Consider the following 19,963-nt stretch of genomic DNA (forward strand, 5'->3'; position numbering starts at 1 on the left):
ACTGAAAAATACGCAGTTTTTTCATAATAAACAGTGGTTTTTTAGTTTTTTGGGTATTTTTCTAATTTAAATTATTTTCACTATTAAAGCTGAACATATAACCCTGATAAAATTATACATTCACTAGGAAAAGTATAATTTTGTAAATATTCGTTTACAAAAAAAAAAAAAAAATGTAAATGTTCGTTTGTTCAAAATCTTAAATCTCCGAAAGTTCTTCACCGTTTGCTTTGAAATTTTGACACAACGTTGTATTTGAATACGCGCATGTTTTATATACCTACTATTTATGTATCTAAGAAGTCACACTTGTGACAGGTAATCCGTGCTTTTTTTTTTAAAAACAGCGCTACCTGTTGGACGTAAAAGCAACACAAGCTACACTAAATATTTTACGATTCCATTTCAATGTTTTCGATTTGTGCAACCGCTATAAATTAAAAAACTACTGCACCGATTTACGCGCGGGGAGAAGGGGAGAAAGGAAAAAATCGGAAAAGGTAAAAGGGAAGAAGGGGAAAATGGAAAAAAGAAAGGGAAAACTGGGAAAAGGAAATGGGAAGGGGAAAGGAGAAAAAAGAAAAGGGAAAAGGGGGAAAGAGAAGGTGGAAATGGGAATAAGGGAACGAGAAATGGGGGAGTAAAGGGAGATGGGAAGGAAAAGGGGAAAGGTAATGTGGTAAAAATGTAAACGGGAAAAGTAAAAGGATGAAAGGTGAGAAAGGGTAAAAGGGAAAAGGGAAAGATTAAATTTGTGAAGTTCCGTAATGTTCATTTTGTTAATGTTTTATTAAACTTTCAATTGTGTTCATTTAATCTATATATACATTCAAATATAGCAATAGCGGACCATTGCCGGGTCTGCTAATGTATATATATATATATATATATATATATATATATACAAGGAAACTCCATTTCAAATGAATGGCATTTTCATATTTTTCATATATCAAAACATAAAGAAAATTCAATTTCATCCTGCAACCCCATCGTGCGGCCAAAAGTAAAAAATTCTACAAGTAAATATTTATTTTAACTTTGTGAATTGTTATTTTGAATTACCCTCTTGGATCTCAAATTTAATTTATAATCTTCTTTAAATTTGGTTAATGTGTTATAAATGTAACCTAATTTTTCTACTAATTTTCTACATATATATAATTTCTAATTTTCTTTTTTTTACTAAGCATTAAGCTAAATTCTGCTTTTTGTTGTATTATGATCTTATCCCTCTGATAAGATCCATTTGTCTTTTAGTAATAGCAATATTTATTCACTTACCTATATATATATATATATATATATATATATATTTATATATATATATATATATATATATATATATATATATATATATTGTATAGTGTGTGTATGTGTATCTGATAAATCTAATCACAAAATAAAATTTGAAAGAACAAGGAAATAATTAAATTGGAACAGAATTTATCGCAAAAAAGAGAATTAGGTTTAGTAATTGTAGATAAAAATTTGACTATGGTCAAACAAGAAAAAATTGTATAGAATAAAATTAAAATAGTAACAATGAAATTAATTAAGAATGAAATTAAGACAGTAACATGTTATTCTGTAACACATTGTCTGATAATAAAAACATTGACCCACGGTGTCATAGCATGCATTCAAGATAAGTTCTTCATGTTAAATTATGTCTTAAAAAATGTATAGTTATATAAACTGCAAAACGAAAGAAAATTATGTAATACATAAACAAATAAATAAAACTTTAAAAACATTTAAATAGAAATATAAGACAAATTTAATAATTTCTATTGTCAAGTTAATACAATACCTTAATTTGTCGTACGTTTATTTTTACTTCCTTTTACAAAGTAAAGGAAGTATTGTGAACGGGAAAAATTTCGGTTTTCAGATTTCAACGGAAATATCCATTTTGACCATCCCTGAATCTATTTTGACTAGTTTCGGCTTGACGTCTGTACATACGTATGTATCTTGTATAACTCAAAAACGATTAGCAGTAGGATGTTGAAATTTTGGATTTAGGACTGTTGTAACATCTAGTTGTGCACCTCCCCTTTTGATTTCAATCGACTGAACCAAAGGTGTCCAAAAAAGTCCAAAATACCAGAAAATTTGGATTTTGGACTTTTTCTTAAGTGCAGTAATAAGCCCTCATTAAGAGCTTTTCAACGATATAACATAAGTGGTATTTATTTTCAATGGTTCCAAAGTTAATAGCCAAATAAAATTTTAATTAATGAAATATTTGTATCTTGCAAGGGGAGGCACATTGGTTCAAATCAGACTTCACCTCCTTTTTTTTGACTTTTTTTTAATTTATTTTTTTAACTTTTTTAATTTAAATATATTGATTTAATAATTATTAACCGGTGATTCTAAAAAAAAACTTTTACAATAAATAATAGTAAAAAAAAATAAGAAAAAATCAGAAGTTATTAGTGAAATAAAATTTTATGTACTTTAAAAAATGTGTATATGTAATTTAATAGGCATTATTACATACGTGTATATGTAACAGATTTGGTGAAATATCCGATTTTAATTAATTGAAAATTATAATTTAGAATCGTATTATTTTTGGATTTTCTAGTTTAATTTATGTTTAACTAGCAGACGGCAATGCTTCGCTATTGCTATATTTGAGTATATATATATATATATATATATATATATATATATATATATAGAATAAATGAACAAAATTGAAAGTTTGATAAAACATTAAAAACTGAACATTACGGATCTGCACAAAATTTAATCTTTCACTTTTCCCTTTTTCCCCTTCCCCCTTTCTTGTTTTTCTCTGTTCCTTTTCCCTTTAGCTCTTTTTCCATTTCTCGTCCCCTTTCTCCATCCATTTCCTTTTCCTGTTTCCCCCTTTTCCCTTTTTATATTATCCCTGTTTCCAATTTCTCCTTTTCCCATTTTCCCTCGCGTAAATAGGTCAAGCAGTTTTTTTCTATAGCGAACATTAAAAAACATTGCCTTTTACATACATAGAAGAAGAAAGACAGTTTATATATTTGTTTCGATATTATCTCGACACCAGTGCCACCTAGCGAGTCCAGACAAACAAACGTTCATTTTTATATATATAGATTTTTTTTTTGGTTGTTTGATGACATCAGAACAGTAAGATTGAAAGCCTGTGCGTGAGATATGGAAATGTAGCGTATGAAAAAATGCCATGCCTGACCGGGATTCGAACCCAGGACCTCCGGGGTGAAAGGCCGAGACGCTACCACTCGCGCCACGGAGGCCGGCAATTATTCCGGAATTTCAGTTTAATTTTATCTACGTTAAAGTTAACTGCAGAGTGACTGAAAAATAGACCCTCACAAAAACAACATATACACTGAGGAATACATGCCCGATCTTTAATAAATTGCAAAAAATTCTTTTCTTTTAGTTCATTTCTCCTCTGATATTGTCGGACAATATTCTCCCTAGGTAGGGGTTGATATCATTTCGTTTATTTGTTTTTTGTTGCCGATCGTTTAATCGCTGTTTGATTGGATGTAATTCTTCTGATCTTAATTTGTGTACGCGTTCAAATTTTCATTTTTGATTGTTCACCAAATAATACAATAATAAAACCTGAATATTTTACACCTTTAGGTCGAAATTAACATTTGTAACCAGTATACAGGAGTTCACTAAACGGACGGAATAGTTTAATTATTATTACCTTTTATTTATGCGACACACCAGAAATCTGAAACTTTTGTTAATCAGCAACTCACGAATATACGAATAATACTGATATAGTAATTCGAGTAATACTTTTACTTTACTTGTAAATTACTTTATCCTAATATTTCATGTAAGATTGTTGAATTAGTAGTATAAATATTTAATGTTAATAAAAACTAATATCTCAGCAATCGTGTAACTGTCCACTTTATTAAAGAATTGGAGGATCGTATCTCACTTTCAAATAAAATAAGTTTAAATGAAGTGCAGCAAAAAATGTGTGTATGTAATTTAATCGGCGTACAAGGAAGTCACGTGGTGTTCACATCAGATTTTTTATTTTAGGTATACTAGTCATTTTGTCGATACATATCCATTAATCCATGCGTACATAATAGATCATCCATGCAACTGTGCCTGGTGCGATCACAATAAATAACACTACAGATATATTAATGTTAATAAAAAACATTATTATGTTTTTATTTGCTTAGAGAGGGAAAAAGCAAATAAAAGCAGATAAAAGAGCATATAAAATTTCAAGCAGGAATTTATATTGGTGTAAAAATGAAAACAGATAATCGGAGTGAATGATTGCTTTCTTCAAATTCTAATGAATTCGAACTTATAATGTTGAAAATATTGAAAAACAAATAACAAATATAAACGAATATTAATGAAATCCTACCAAATATTATTTAATAAACGGTAGCTTAAGTTATTTTAATGTATAAATATAAGAAATTAAATTAAAAACAAATTATTATAGTTGCTTTTCGTAAACCATAAAAATTATTTACTGAAGTAGTAGTCGTTATCGAAGTTATATGGTCGTAAAATTAATTTCTGAAATATTTCTATCAACTTAGTTATTTCTTGCAGTTAAAAAAAAAAAAATAATTGACGATAATGATATTAAAATTTCCAATCGCTATGTCAAGCGTTATTAAAAAATGATGTTAATAAATGTTGGTAATGTTGATAGAATTACGGTTATGGAATCCTTAAAAAATGAAGTATACATTATACTCGTATTATTAGATACGCATAAGCGGATATTACAAAAGATTATTAGAGTTAATACGGAAAAATTGCTATCTATGATAATAAATTTTCCGAACACAGAATCTGGGATAAAAAATTATAATATACTTAAATAATCGAATAGCCACGTGGCAATCATTATGATGATATAACTGGTGTTTCTTTTCTAGTCTGCTAATATGATCAATGACACGTGAACAATCACGTTTTATTTCAAAATAATTAAATTACTCTGAAGTTAGTTATTCCACTCTTGTATAATACTTTAAAGTAATAATCATACTTTTAAATTAATTTTATAAATAAAAATTTTATTTAAAAAAGCGGTGTGGATTCAAGGTTAATTATAACAAAAAATCATTAGCTCATTGACCGCAATTATTTATTTTTTATTTTTTGTTGAAATGTTATCGTTTAATACATCCAAACTTTTCCGAGTCGCGGCTCCCTTTTTCAATTAAAAATTTTTTATGGCGCCCTGCAGTAAGTAAAAGTATGACTACTCTTAAGTAAGAGATAAAAATAAATAAAACTCGTGCATCTTCATTATTTAACATTTTTTTATTACTTTATTAATATTAAATTAATAATTATAAATGTCGTGGTTCAGTTAATTATGAAGCTTCTATAATATTTCGCGACTCCTCTGTGAAGAGGCCGCCGCGGTCTCCCGGCGACCCGCAGCGCACAGTTTGAGAATCGCTGGATTAAGGGATTAATTATTAATTTTATAAATACATTTTTTTTTAAATCTTTATTTTCACCAATTAATTTAATATTTATTTATTTTTTCATTTTGTAAATGAAATATTATTAATCAGAGCGGAAAGTTTTTAAAATTTTTATTAGGGGTTAGCTGTAAATTAATTTAAAAAATTGTTCAAATGGGCTAAATATGATCATTTGAAGTATTTTAATTACATTTTATGATACTTGAGAACTAAGTACCTCAGCAAACTGTTAAATTATAAATTATTTAATGGTTTAACAAAAATAAATTTACAATAATATTACTCATCTATATATATAAAAATTAATGTTTGTCTGTCTGAATATCTCTTATGCCTTCCTAAACCGTTCATCCGATAGCGATGAAACTTTGGGGAATGGTTGGACGCATGTCAGGAAAGATTTCTGAATTAGTTTGGATCCGCTAGGTGGCACTGACGTCGAGATATTTCGAAAAATTGTATTTATGGTCCGATTTGCCTCGTATTCAGAGAATACGAGTTACTTCCATGGAAAGAATTATCTCTGCAAAAAATGAACCCGCTAGATTGCGCTGGAGTTGAGATATTTAGAAAAATTATATTTATGGACCGATTTGGTTCATATTCAGAATATGAATATTAGTTACGTGAAAATAAATATTTTTGCAAAAACTATACCCGCTACCACGGCCGGTGTCGAGATATTTACGAAACAAACAAACAAACAAATATACAAACAGACTTTTTTATTCTATATATATATATATATATATATATAAGGCATGTTCGTATGTGTGTCCGCTAAAGACCAAAAAACTAATGGACCGATTTACGTGCGGGTAAAAGGGAAAAAGGGGAAAATGAAAAACGGTGAAAAGGGGAAAAGGTGGAAAGAGAAAAGGGGAAAACGGGAAAGGGTAAAAAGGAAACTGGGAGAGGGGCGAGGGAGAAGGGTGAAAGGGAAAAGGGGAAGGAGAATAAGTGAAAGGTAAAATCTGTGAAGTTCAGTTTTTTAATTTTTTCATCAAATTTTCAATTGTGTCCATTTAAACTCTCTCTCTCCCACTCAATCTCTCTCTCTCTCTCTAGCAATGGCAAAGCATTGCCAGGACTGATAGTTAGATTATAAAATTTTTATGTGGTTGTAACGATAAAAAAAATTTTCAACTTTATTATCGGTGATTGGGAGCTTAATTTTAAATACTCTGAAAATGTCGGAAATGTTCATTATTATTATAACAGATAATTTTTCAGATTGCATTTTTATACACTCTACAAAAATATAGGCTTTTTCTTTGTTATGAAAAAAATTTGATGTGGGGCCCACATAACTTCCTTGTACTCCTATTAAATTATATATACACACATTTATAAAAGTACATAAAATGCTATTTCACTAATAACTTCTGATATTTTTTCAAATTATTTTTTTTACTATTGTTATTGAATTATTATTTATCGTAAAAAGGTTTTTACAATCAGAGGCTAATAATTATTAATAAAATCAATATATTTAAATTTAAAAAAAAAGTTAAAAAAAGGAGATGAAGTTTGTGATTCGAACCGATGTGCCTTTCCCTTGTAAGATACAAATATTTCATTAATTAAAATTTTATTTGGCTATTAACTTTGGAACCAATGAAAATAAATACCGCTTATTGTTGAAAAGCTTTTAATGAGGCCTTATTATTGCAGTTAAGAAAAAGTCCAAAATTCAAATTTTTGGGTATTTCGGACTTTTCTGCACACTTTTGGTTCAGTCGATTGAATCAAAAGGGTAGGTCCACAACTAGATGTTACAACAGTCCTAAATCCAAAATTTCAACATCCTACGGCTAATCGTTTTTGAGTTATGCGAGTTACGTACGTACATACAAACGTCACGCCTAAACTAGTCAAAATGGATTCAGGGATGGTCAAAATGGATATATCCGATGAAATCTGAAAACCGAAATTTTTCGCGATCACAATAGTTCCTTTACTTTGTACAAGGAAGTTGGTTATATACTAACACTAAAACTATACACTAACATTATTTAGGAATAAACGAAAATTTCTCTTTGTGAATAGAATGCAGAGTGCGAAATTAAGAGTTGGTGAAAGTTAGGCTGATCGTCAGAAAATAATTACTTTGACATTAAAAATGGTATACAGGATTGTTATGCTTATAACAATTGTAATCAAAAGGCGCACATTAACATATCATTAGCTATTTACAATTTATTCCATACCGATTTTAGAAAAAGAGCTAATGAACTTTAACCAAAATATTCATATCGTATTAGCAAATACGATGTATAATATATTTATCACAAACTTTTATGTTTGCGAAACTAGAGTAAGATTAGATTTCAAGCATAACTTGCAAATAGAGAAATTTAATGTTTAAACATTGAAATTCAATTAATAATTAGATTACAACTAACTCATAGTAAACTAACGATGGAATTATCTATAAATCTCCATAAATATAAAAGTCATTTACGCGACTATATCATGTTTCGTAAAAAAAAAATGTTTTCTACCTATTATTTGAATGAAATTTATACTGCAGCATTAGCAAAATAACTTCTCATACAAAATATTAATCAATCATTAAAATCAGTACATTGGTCGTGGGTTGAAAAATTAAATTAAAAAAAAACAACATACGAGTTAAAGAGAAAACTTCATTCAATGTTTGAATCCGTTAAAAAGAAACAACAAAAAACAGTAATCAAACACCCACATTCCATCCGATTTTTATAGTATTTTTATCTTCTAATAACAATCAGTAATTTTCTAGCGAACCCAATTTCACAGTTCCTTAAATTAGGGTAGACAGAGGATGTAAACTGTATTTATAAGCAATACCTAAAGAATGCGTTGAGGTGGAAGAATTCATAGAAACAAAATTCATAAAGAATAATAATTAAAAATTTTACGTATCTTTTTTTAGAGTACTAAACAAGCATACCAACTACGCTTGAATTACGCGTTTGAAATAAAAGTAAACTAAAGTAACAACAGAAAACAATAGGTATTGAAACAGAGAAAGTAGATAGAATTGGTAAATAAAAAGCGTTTGTTCATTTTGCAAATTTTAATAAAGAGTGCAAAAGAGATTAAATTTCAAAACGGATGATCGCAATTAAAAATATATGTTAGAAATAATCTCTTGAACGTGTAATAAATTAAATTTATTCAAAGAAAACATTGCGTAAATAAAGTAAGAAAAAAATACGGGGCGTGAATTTTTTTATAAATTAAATTTATTAAATGCTTACTGAAACACAATAAAAAAAAAATGTTCCCGGATATAAGTTAACAGTGTATACTCACGTTCAGGATATGAAGGTAGTGCACGTATTGTATTAGGTTTGTTGTGTATAGTAATGTACATTGGCAAGTAACGACTACAAATGGCGGGGATTTCATAAAAGAATATACATCCTTAATACAGTTTAATTTATTTAAACTGTATTATATTCTAGTCAACACCGGTTAAGTTTTATGTATTATGTTAATAAAATTTAAAATATCAAAAGTACAAAAAAAGCTTCATACAATTTTTATTTTTTTCATTGATGATTAATTTACTACATAACCTCTAAGCTTACGTGTGAAAATATGAGATGGAATTTTTTGGCTTATGAAAAATGACGTACTCGGCCGGGATTCGAGTCTTTCCGATAGCTTCTCAGCCTTTTATACAGGTATGAAAGGCTGAGAAGCTACCACACCGCCACGGTTGTCGGCAGAATATAAATAAAAATTACGTGCTTTTTATTTTATTGTTACATTTATTTTTCTACGTGAGGAGTGTACATGTCTAACGCAACATAGTTATCATGTTACTGTTGAATGATTGTTGTTATGATATTGTTGAACTTCTACAAAATTTTCTTAGAACATAAAATGTAATTCTTTTCTCCTGATAAACTTAAAACATATCCTTAATCATTATTTATTATTATATCGGATATAAAAGTAGCAATTTGAAACCTACGTTAAGTTATTCTGTTTTAATATACTGACTGATTCAGGAGGAAAGAGAAATAATTCGGAAACTGATTCTAGAGCTTGAAATATGGAAAAACGTTCATACAAACATATGTCCGAAAATGCTTTCTTATCGAGTTACAGCTAGCGAAATATTTCTCTAGAATTTCAGTTCCCCCGACGAAATGAAGTCTTACTGGAATTTTTTAGGCTTTATGTAAGGGTTAAACTTAATGGTATCGTAATTTTTTTGAGGTGAAAATCGAGTAAAATAGGCCCCAGTACTGTACCTCCGTTAGTTTTTATAATATCCGACGTAAAACGGAAAAATTCGGTAACGAAAAACACGTTTTTTTAGGTTTGAATTACAATAAATTTGTTAAATTACTAATAATTTTATTATTAAAACTTGTAGAGATTTTAATTTTGAGAAAATTTATGCAATAGTCTATGAAGAAAAAAAACTTTAATTGTTAAAGACAGAGTAGAATAAAACTTAACAGAAAATGTTATGAATTTTTAAAAATTAAAAACAGCTGTTTTTTTAAATAAATAAATTATATTGTAGAATTTTTAATAATCTTCGTAAGAGTGGTACATTTTCAGTGTTCAGGTTTCATCAGACCGTCAACCGATTCATGATAATGAAAGGAAAAATATTCTTCGATGGTTCAGCTTAGTCCTATTACGAACACGCGAAGAATTTCTACACGATTCAACATTCCACAAAATACAGTATGGTGGAAATTACATGCTCACGGAATGCCTTAAAAATTTCACTATTACCTCATTTCACCGGGGATACTGAAATCCGGGCAAAATTATTTGCTAGCCGTAACTCGACAAAAAAGCGTTTTCGGACGTACGAGGTCTGTAAATAAACTAATGAGACTAGTTTTTTTTGGCAGTCAAGGTGGCAACACTGTAAAGTTACTAGTAAAAATATGGTTACATGAACAGCTGATTTATATTAGGTGTTAATATTTTTAGTCTATTGTTGCCACGTGAAACGTAAGCAAATGTTTCGTGAAACGAGTTTTTGTTGTGCGTTACAAAAATGAGTGATACTAATTATGAGCAACGTTGCGCAAAAACGTTTTGTGTTAAACTCTGTGATAATGCTACTGAAACCGTTTCAAAATTAAAAAGGGCGTATGGAGATGAGGCTCTGTTATGAGCTCAAGTTTTTAGGTGGTTTAAAGCATTTGGCCGGGAATCAGTTGTAGATGATCCACGCTCTGAAAGACCATTTATGTCAAAAGGTGACAACAGTTTTGACCGAATCAGTGACTTGATACGGTACGACCGGTGATTAACTGTCAGAATGATTACAGAACAATTGAATTTGAACCATATTACAGTCCATAAAAATTTGACAAACGAATTGGATATGAAAAAAGTTTGTATGAAATTTGTCCCAAAAAACCGCACTGTTTAACAGAAAAACAAATTTACCACGTCCCAAAAAAACAAAAATGATCAAATCAATATTATACTAATTTGTTTCTTCGTTAGTAATGGCATTGTCCATAAGGAGTTTTTTCCAACAAGACAGACTGTAAATCAATATGTTTACCGAGAAATTCTTGAAAGACTGTGAAAAAGAGTTGCCCGCGTGAGACCATCCATCAAAGACTACTGGATGCTGCATCATGACAATGCACCTTGTCACTCTGCACTCTCAATTAATGAGTGTTTGGCCTAATTCACTTGACTTGAGTCCCTGCAACGTTTTCCTGTTCCCGACTTTAAAAAACACCTTAAACGACACTATTTTGGAACAGTAAAAAACATTTTAAAAAATTTAACCGAGCATCTGAAGGATATTCTGGTTTCTGAGTTCCAACACTGCTATGCAGAGTGGGAAAACCGTTTGAAGGGTTGCCTGGCTTCCCAAGGGAACTATTTCGAAGGTGATAGAGTGCGTATATAATTGGACTGTAAATAAAAGGTTTTTATGAACCAGACTCATTACTTTATTTACAGACCTCGTATGTTTGTATGATTTTTTTTCCTTATTTCAAGCTCTCAGGTACCAAATGTTTTCCCTTTTCTCTTAAATCATCTGTATATAATAAAACCATAGTTAAAACGAGCTCAAATGAGAGTATTATTGGAAATATTAAAAAAATAATAATTAATTTTGAATATTATTAATTTTTTAACTCCCAATTCATACATAATTTATTTCAGATGTCATAATATGAAAACCTAAAACTTGGTGGGCCTTAAAATAGATCAGGTCTTAGAAATGTTTGTTTCCTAGCTAAAATGATATTAGTACACCCTTTTTTCATAAATGCTCCAAAAAATATATTATTTAATTGTAGATAACGATTAAAAAAACACATAATTAATTAATTTTTCCAATTAATGAATGATGAAATATTAAAAACTGATGATATCGGTTGAATATTATTTTGGTCATCCAGTTTATATGATCAAAATGAAATGATTTATATTTTACAAATATAAAAAAAAAAAAATACACATTAAATTTCCATATTTTAAATAAAGATAATGAGGGTTCAAGTAATTTAAATTGATAAGAGAAACATTACATTTTCATGTAAATAGGTAAGTTGTTTCAACTTCAACTTCAATTTCTATTATAAATTAAAAATCAGTTAAAAAAATAAAGAATGTGAATTTGATATTTTAAGAGATTAAATTCTTTTAATTAAATAAAAATAGTAAAGAGAGAACCAGTTATCCTCAACACTTGCAAAATCATAATATTGTCAAAGTTAGATTTCAGATCAATGTTGTACGATTCTGCAAAGAAAAAGATTAAAAGTTCATTTGAAATTAAATAAACTTTAAAATTAAATTAAGTTTAATTGAACTGGATACACAGTACATTCATCCGACTATCCCTAGGAATATTTGCAACAAGTCCAGTTCCCAGCGTACTGGCAGAATCCCATGAATTCCAATTGTTACATCGGAAGAAATATCAAATTATTAAATATACAGTCAAATGGTCAAATCTTTCTAAATATTCAAGACAAGCAGCTAGAACGTACACTTGAAAAAAATTAATCCTTGCCCCTACCTTTTGGTCAAAGACTGAATATTTACCTCCAAGAATTAAATTTATCTGTTCCGAGATTTCTTAAAAAAAAGGAATGTATTGTACCACGGCTATTTACTTTTCCAAAAAAAATGAATATTTGTTGGTTACCGGCTATAAACAAATTTTAAGAAAAAAATACAGCCAGGATCCATTTAGTGACATAACTCAGATCTACAAAGATTATATATACGTCCACACAGACGGTTACGTCTCCACTGAAGTGTGTGGTTGCTTCATTATACTCCCTGATAGGACTGTTATATAAACTCAGTGCTTATTTCTACATTTTTCTGTGAAGCTTACGCTATATAATCTGCTTTAGAAAATATTCGGACCCATAATAAAGAAAAATTTCTAATTATAATAGATTCTAAAAGTGTCTTCCAAAGCTTATGTTCCATGACATTTCGGCATTCGCGGTAATGAACAGGCTGATGAAGCGGCTAAGGGAGCTTTGTTAAATGGACTTCGAGTTTATTTGATAGATCAGAACGGCTTTGTAAGGAAAATCCGCAATAAACTTCGAGTAAATACCCAGGGAAACAAATTTTGGTTACTAAGTCCACCCACGAGCCTACATGGAATTAGGGAAAACGCGTTTGAAGAACCATTTGACTACCACAACATACGAGATCAAATCATTTAACACGTCTTAGAATCGGGCAAACTAGATTCTCCCATGCCCATCTGCTTGGATCTCCTATACAGCGGTCTAAAAACCATTTTCTCCTAAATTGCTCAAAATTCACAGTTAATCGTCAGCAATTAAACTTAAGTCAAAATTTGAAGATTATGCTTAGTCCAGAGATGACATGAAAAATATATTAAATTTCTATATGATAATAAAATGAGGAAATTAATTTAATAAATTTTAATATGCGTAACAATCGATGTGAAATATTGTTTAAACAGTGGTAATGTTCTAATTTTCAAGTATTAGTTTAATATTTTATGTTCATAATTTGTTTAATTATAAATTTTAAATATTAGTTATTCGTAAGAAGTTTTCTTTAAATATGTCTCCATTGATTGTAATTGTAGATGCGTTTGTAAATAAAAAAGTGTAAAAAAAATATAAAATAAAGAAAATAAAAATCTTTTAAGTTAATACTGCGTATGCTAGTATTCTGAAAAAGTTACTACTGGAAATCTACGCGTATAAAAAAAATATGGTTAGTAAAATATAGATTAAGCAGTTCATAATTTTTTTGTTGAATTTCAGTAATTAAATTTTGGAATAATTTAAAAAAGAATATTCGACCGGAGTATTTCCTTCAAGAACAGCGAAGATAATTCTTGAAGACATATATATACGAGTATATATGAAATATAAAACGAAAAAAAAGGAAAATTATAGAAGTTTTTCAATATATTACAAGAAGATATTAAAAAAAAATTAAAAGTTTGTTGAAATCCGAAATGATTAATGGGTGTGACATCTTTTACTAAAAATAACAATAGAATTTCCTAAAGTTCAATTGGCTCGCTATTGCGATATTACAAATTATTTTGAAAAAAATAAAATCTTGTAAGAACATTCCTAATAGTTTTTATTCAATTTAAAATAAATAAATAAACAGAACCAGAAAACCCCAGAATAAAACTTAAAAAAAATTAAAACTGTCGCAATTTAATGTTTTTTTTTTTTAATAAAAAAATGATTTTTCGTGATAAAATAAAGATCGAAAGTTTGTTTTGTTTTTTTTTTTTTATAATTTGTTAGAAAAATGTCAGATAATGACAATAATAAAAAAATAAGATTATTACATAATAACAATATTTTGACAAAAATGTTATATCTTCATTAAAAGTTGATGTTTAACCTTGAGAATGATTAATGTGATATTTGTTGTTAACTTATTAGTTATGACAATATCATTTTATTTATTAATGTAAAATACATTCTAACGGTCATCAGAGTTTAGAGGGTAAAAATTGATAAATTGTTAGGGAAGACAAAGAGTAGAATATATAGCTATAACAAATGAAAATAAAGTGGACGAAAGAAGTTTGTAATTGATGCTGAATAAAAAAGAATAAATAATTAATTTAATAGTTTGTTATGCATGGTATTTTGTGTTAAATAAAATCTTTACAAAGGTATATGATTTATAAATACAGGGCGTTTCATAATGTTCTTAAGAGTTACAAAAATTCAGTACAAAAAAAGTATTTCACTTACCTAAATGAAAGTTGTACGAGGTGATGCAAGAACTCAAACAGTTTTTGTTAAAATCTATAAATGTTCAATATGTGCTCCTCTGGTGACACGGCACACATCAACACGAAAGTCTAGCTCTTGCCAAACTCGTTCTAACATGTCATTTTCGATAGAGTTGATCGCATTGATTATGCGATCCTTTAGCTCAGCGATATCGTGCGGTATCGGTGGGATAAACACCTTATCTTTCACGTAACCCCAGAGAAAGAAATCGCATGGCGTGAGGTCTGGTGATCTTGGTGGCCACAGCATAATGTGTTGGTCTTCTTCAGACGCACGTCCTATCCAGCGCCGAGGTAATGTCGTGTTAAGGTACTGTTGAACCTCGTTATGAAAACGGACAGGACAACCATCTTCCTGGAAAATGAAGTCGTTGAGTAGCTGAGGCATAAGCCATAATTGTAACATATCCAGGTATATCGTGCCGGTTACTGTCGTTTCCGTAAAAAAGAACGGCCCATACACTGCCTCACGAGAGATCGCACAAAAAATATTTACTTTCAGAGAATCCGGAATGCGTTCCACATAAGCGTGTCGGTTTTCAGTTTCCCAAACTCGCACGTTATGACGGTTTACTTTGCCGCTAATATGGAAAGTAGCTTCATCGCTGAAAATTGTCTTGTCTAGAAAACCTTCATCTAACATCTTTTCCTGTAACTGTAAACAAAAATCGAGCCTACGTATTTTATCTCCACCAGAAAGACGCTGGATTAATTGAAGACGGTACGGTTTGCATAATAAACGTTTACGGAGAACTCTCCACACTGTTGTTTTCGGAATTCCTAATTCTCTGCCTGCAGCCGCAGTCGATTTTGACGGGCTGCGAATGAAACTTGCACGCACACGTTCGACATCCACTTCTGAGGTTGATGGACAACTTGTTGATTTTCGCTTGCACAAGCAACCGGTTTTACTGAATTGTTTATACCGTGCACGAATTGAATCGTCACTTGGTGGCTCCTTATGAAATTTCAACCGAAACGTACGTTGCACAGAAATTATTGACTTTGACAAGTGAAATTCTAACACACAAAACGACTTCTCGCTTCCCGTGGCAGCCATTTTCTCTACTGTCGACACCTAGCGAGTAAATGGTTTACTAATTGCCTACTATATATGGAAAAAACTATGAAGTACGCTTTCGTACAGTACTTGCTTTATTCTTATGAGTGAAATAGTTTTTTGTTAATGAATTTTCTAAACTCCGAAGAACATTATGAAACGCCCTGTATTTTTATAATAATTCTACTACTGGACAAGATAATAAATAGTAAAATTATGCCTGCAATTGGTGCATTGTTTTATTCTTGCAGTTGTATAATGGTGGATTTCAAAATGCATCACATACTCCAACATATTACAGGTAATATTAACATTGTCAATTACAAAAGAACTAATTAAGGAAAATGGATCTCGTTGGTTTTTTTTTTTAATTAAAAATATTTTCTTCAATGTGTCTTGAAATAAACTGCATAAAGAAAAATAAGTTACTTCGTTTAGTCTGAATGTATCGGTAATTTTTAATGTTCAAAGAAAAATAAAAATAAAGACAGAGGCAAGTAATTCTAATTAAGATCGAACATAAAACGTCCATTAGAAGTAGATTATCTGTAACGTTTTACAGTCAATAAAATGTAATTATGCTTGTTAATCAATTAACGCAACATTTAACCTATACGACACCGGATATGGTAAAAAATAGCAAGCCTAATATAATTTAAATACTCGCAAATAGAAAAAAAAGAAAACGATCGTTTTTCATCCTTAATACATTTGGAAATAGAAATTGTAAATAAAATTACAGAGACATCACACCAATTGTTTTCTTATATGTTCTCATACATGTACGAGTATATAAGTCAGTATGCTTATGTATTCCTTTTACAAGATATTCTGATGTTTGCATTAGACTCAGGAACTGTTTTAAAGATCTAATATTTATTTTAGTATAATATTTATTAAACTTTGGGAAAAGTTTTATATGTAAATTTAAAAGTAAGTAAAATATCGGGTGAAGAGTAAGTCTTAAATTGATGCCATATTTTACAGCGTATTTTTTAATATTTAAATATCTTAAGTCTATGAATAAATCATGTCTTATAAAAGAGACATATTTGATTCCTGAAAATAAAATAAAATTCTCTAAAATTTATTGAATATTTTTATGGTATCTCATTTATAAAAATCGGATAAATTGTTCTTAAAATATCAGAGATTTAATAAAAGATATTTTTTCATGATTTTTGCATTTTTGAATTTTTCAAAACATATTTGATGTAATACAAAGTCAAATTGTCTATAATTTACTTAAAAGGTGTATTTTTAACTAGAAAATTATTTCAAATATCAGGCAGATATTGAATAAACATTTTTTAGATTACTTTGAAAAAGATTAGGAGTAAGTTTTTCCAATAAAAATTCTATGATTGGTTAAACAGCGTTTTAAGTCAGAAGGCTTGTTGTATTTTACAACGTCATGTTTTATGTAATGATATTTTGAGTCGCCGATTAAATTGTATTCTGTTAGAACTAGTTGCATGGTTCCAATATGTGAAATTTAAAAGGTATTGTGATCCGTTTGGTTTTTCATTAACAAAATCGAGTTATCCATTCTCAAAATATCGTAGATTTAGAAAATTTAGTTGTTTTATATTTTTTCATAGGTAGGCGACTGAGTGACGTAATTTTTCTCAGCGAACCTACTAAAGTATATATATTGTCTATAAAATACTAAGAGTGCGTCTTATTTTAATTTATCTTTGCGTTTTCTAAAAAACTTCGATTTAATTTTTTTTTTAAGTATCATTATATTGGTTTGTACCCATTTTCTTTTTGTACGGAGATCCAAAATCTGTTTTAAAAAAAACTTGTAAAGTAAACTTATTTTAACGAGACAGGATTTTACACGACTGAATCTGTTGTTTTTTTTTTTTTGAAATAATTGCCGGAAAGACTGCTAAGTTAAAAATTGATTTCTGTCGTTTATTCTTCTTGTTCGATATACTATACTACCAAAACTAATATTTCGAAAAAAAATTAAAATTGCTCAAAATTTGATGAAACGTCTCTTTAAATTTACACACCTAGAATTCAAATTAGAAAAAAAAATTGTGGACAAAAATCAAACTTTAAACAATTTTTCTGTTGATAAAATTATTTGTGTAAAAGTTATCTTCGAAACTGTTCATTGTTATTTTTTCACGAGTTTTATTACTTTCGCTATCTACGAAATATTGTGGACGTTGGTTTTGTAAAACATAGCTATTTGTCGATTGAAACTGTCCTGTAATACTAATAATTTTCAATCCGGGTTGTTATTCTATTTTTTCTGACAAGTTCTTTAACACTAATTAGTGAAAACTTTCCCTGACGTATATGCAGATTTTTCACACCGAAATCATTTTGTTACGCTCACTATATAATTATTTTTAATTATATAGTACAAATAATTATTATAAAGCACAATATGGCTGATCTCCGTGGCCGAATGGTAGCGTCTCGGCCTTTTATTCGGAGGTTCCGGGTTGGAATCCCGGTCAGGCACGGCAGTTTTCAAAGCTATAAATTCATTAATCATTCATCTAGTAACTGTAAAAGGGCTAAGTCTGTTGTTACTATATAAAAATATGAAATTATAAATAATCTATTAACGCCTTAGAACGTTTTACAAAATCGGCTCGGCTGACCCTGACCTCATCGTTATTAAGTTTAACCGCAATACTGTTAATATAATAATAAAATTGCATATAAATTAGCGAAAATCACTCTACAAAAATGATGTAAGTTTCAAATAGGCATCATCCATCAAGGTTTCCGATCATGACCGTCTATTATAAAAACTCTAGAACCTTCTAAACAAATATTTATTTTCAAAAATTTTATAATATTATTTAACTAATTAAAAATTCAGGCCTTGTAACATTTCTTCTAATCGGTTACCTTTCAAAACTTATTTTATAAATAAGACATTACCAACAAAACTTTTCAGAATTGCTAAACGTAATATATTACATTTTTGTCAGTAACTTAAGTAAGCTTAAACTGGAATTTTTTTTTAGACTTGCCAAATTATCGTTACTAGTAAGTAGAACGTTATGTATTGTGGTATACGATAGTAACTTACTAATCATTTATGCTAACACAACAGCTCGACCTTGAAATTGAATTTCTGTTTATGGTATACGTTATTGTTTAACATAAGTGTTTAGTGGAAATAAAATAAAAACAGAACATAATAGGAAAATGTAAAACCAACTATATTCTACAATAAGAAAGAATAGTTTGATGTATATTTTTAAATAATGTAGTCTTAAAAAAGTAACGTATTGTAAGACTGTAGATTTTTTTATCTTTAAAAAAATAATCTTTATTATATGCTTACAGAGCAAAACAAAATAATCCTGGTAAGAAAGAAGATATCAAGTATCTTTTAATTATTAAACAGCTAAAAAATTATAATTAAGGTATTAAATTAATAATTATTAGTTTGTCCTTAATATTTAAATTTGAACCATACTAATCACATATCTTTTATAAAAAGATTAAATAATCGGCATTTTTCATTATTTCAGAAAGTTTTAGAATAATAAGATAAATATATCGTTTTATGTGAAGTAAATGCAAAGAGGGTTGAAAAACGGACTGACAAACTTATATATGTAAAGTAATTATAAGGTAAAAAATAATAAATTATTTAGTTGAAATATGAACAAATGAAAATACGAATAATACTAGTTAATGTAAGATAAGGTTATACAAATAATATGTACGTAATAAATGAATGAAATATATTCTAAGTTGATTGAAAAAATAACAATATATAAAAAGAAAAAATAAACAAACACAAAAAGAGAAGAAAATCTACAACTGGGTGCTCTTTTTACTTATTAAATAATCCCCATCAGAGAATTGGAATAATAAATTTAAAACAAATAAAATAAATTTAAAAAAAAATCGTGTATGATGAAAAATTATAGAAAGAGTAATTTTACCTGAATTCAATAAAAAAAAGTAATGCTACACAGCTTTATACAAAGAAAGTTGAAAGAGGAAAGTGTATATAAATCTGTATACCTTCTTATTTTTGTTTATTTTGTTTTTTTTTCCTAAAGATAGTTTTCAAAAACAAAAAAAGAACAAGTAAATACCTAACTATTCTTAATTTTATTATCATTATCTATTCTTTGTTTTTTATAAAACCAACATTTTTTTGGTCCGGTTGGTGATTTGAGG

At 28.9% G+C, this 19,963-nt stretch overlaps 1 protein-coding gene across 1 annotated transcript in view; it reads right to left on the reverse strand.

The window, feature by feature from the left end:
- LOC142326698 (putative inorganic phosphate cotransporter) overlaps positions 1 to 19,963 on the reverse strand; it is a 160,038-nt gene that overhangs the window by 50,770 nt on the left and 89,305 nt on the right. The window lies entirely within an intron of this gene.

The sequence above is a fragment of the Lycorma delicatula genome, chromosome 6 (genome assembly GCF_047948215.1).
Source record: "Lycorma delicatula isolate Av1 chromosome 6, ASM4794821v1, whole genome shotgun sequence".
NCBI lineage: Eukaryota > Metazoa > Arthropoda > Insecta > Hemiptera > Fulgoridae > Lycorma > Lycorma delicatula.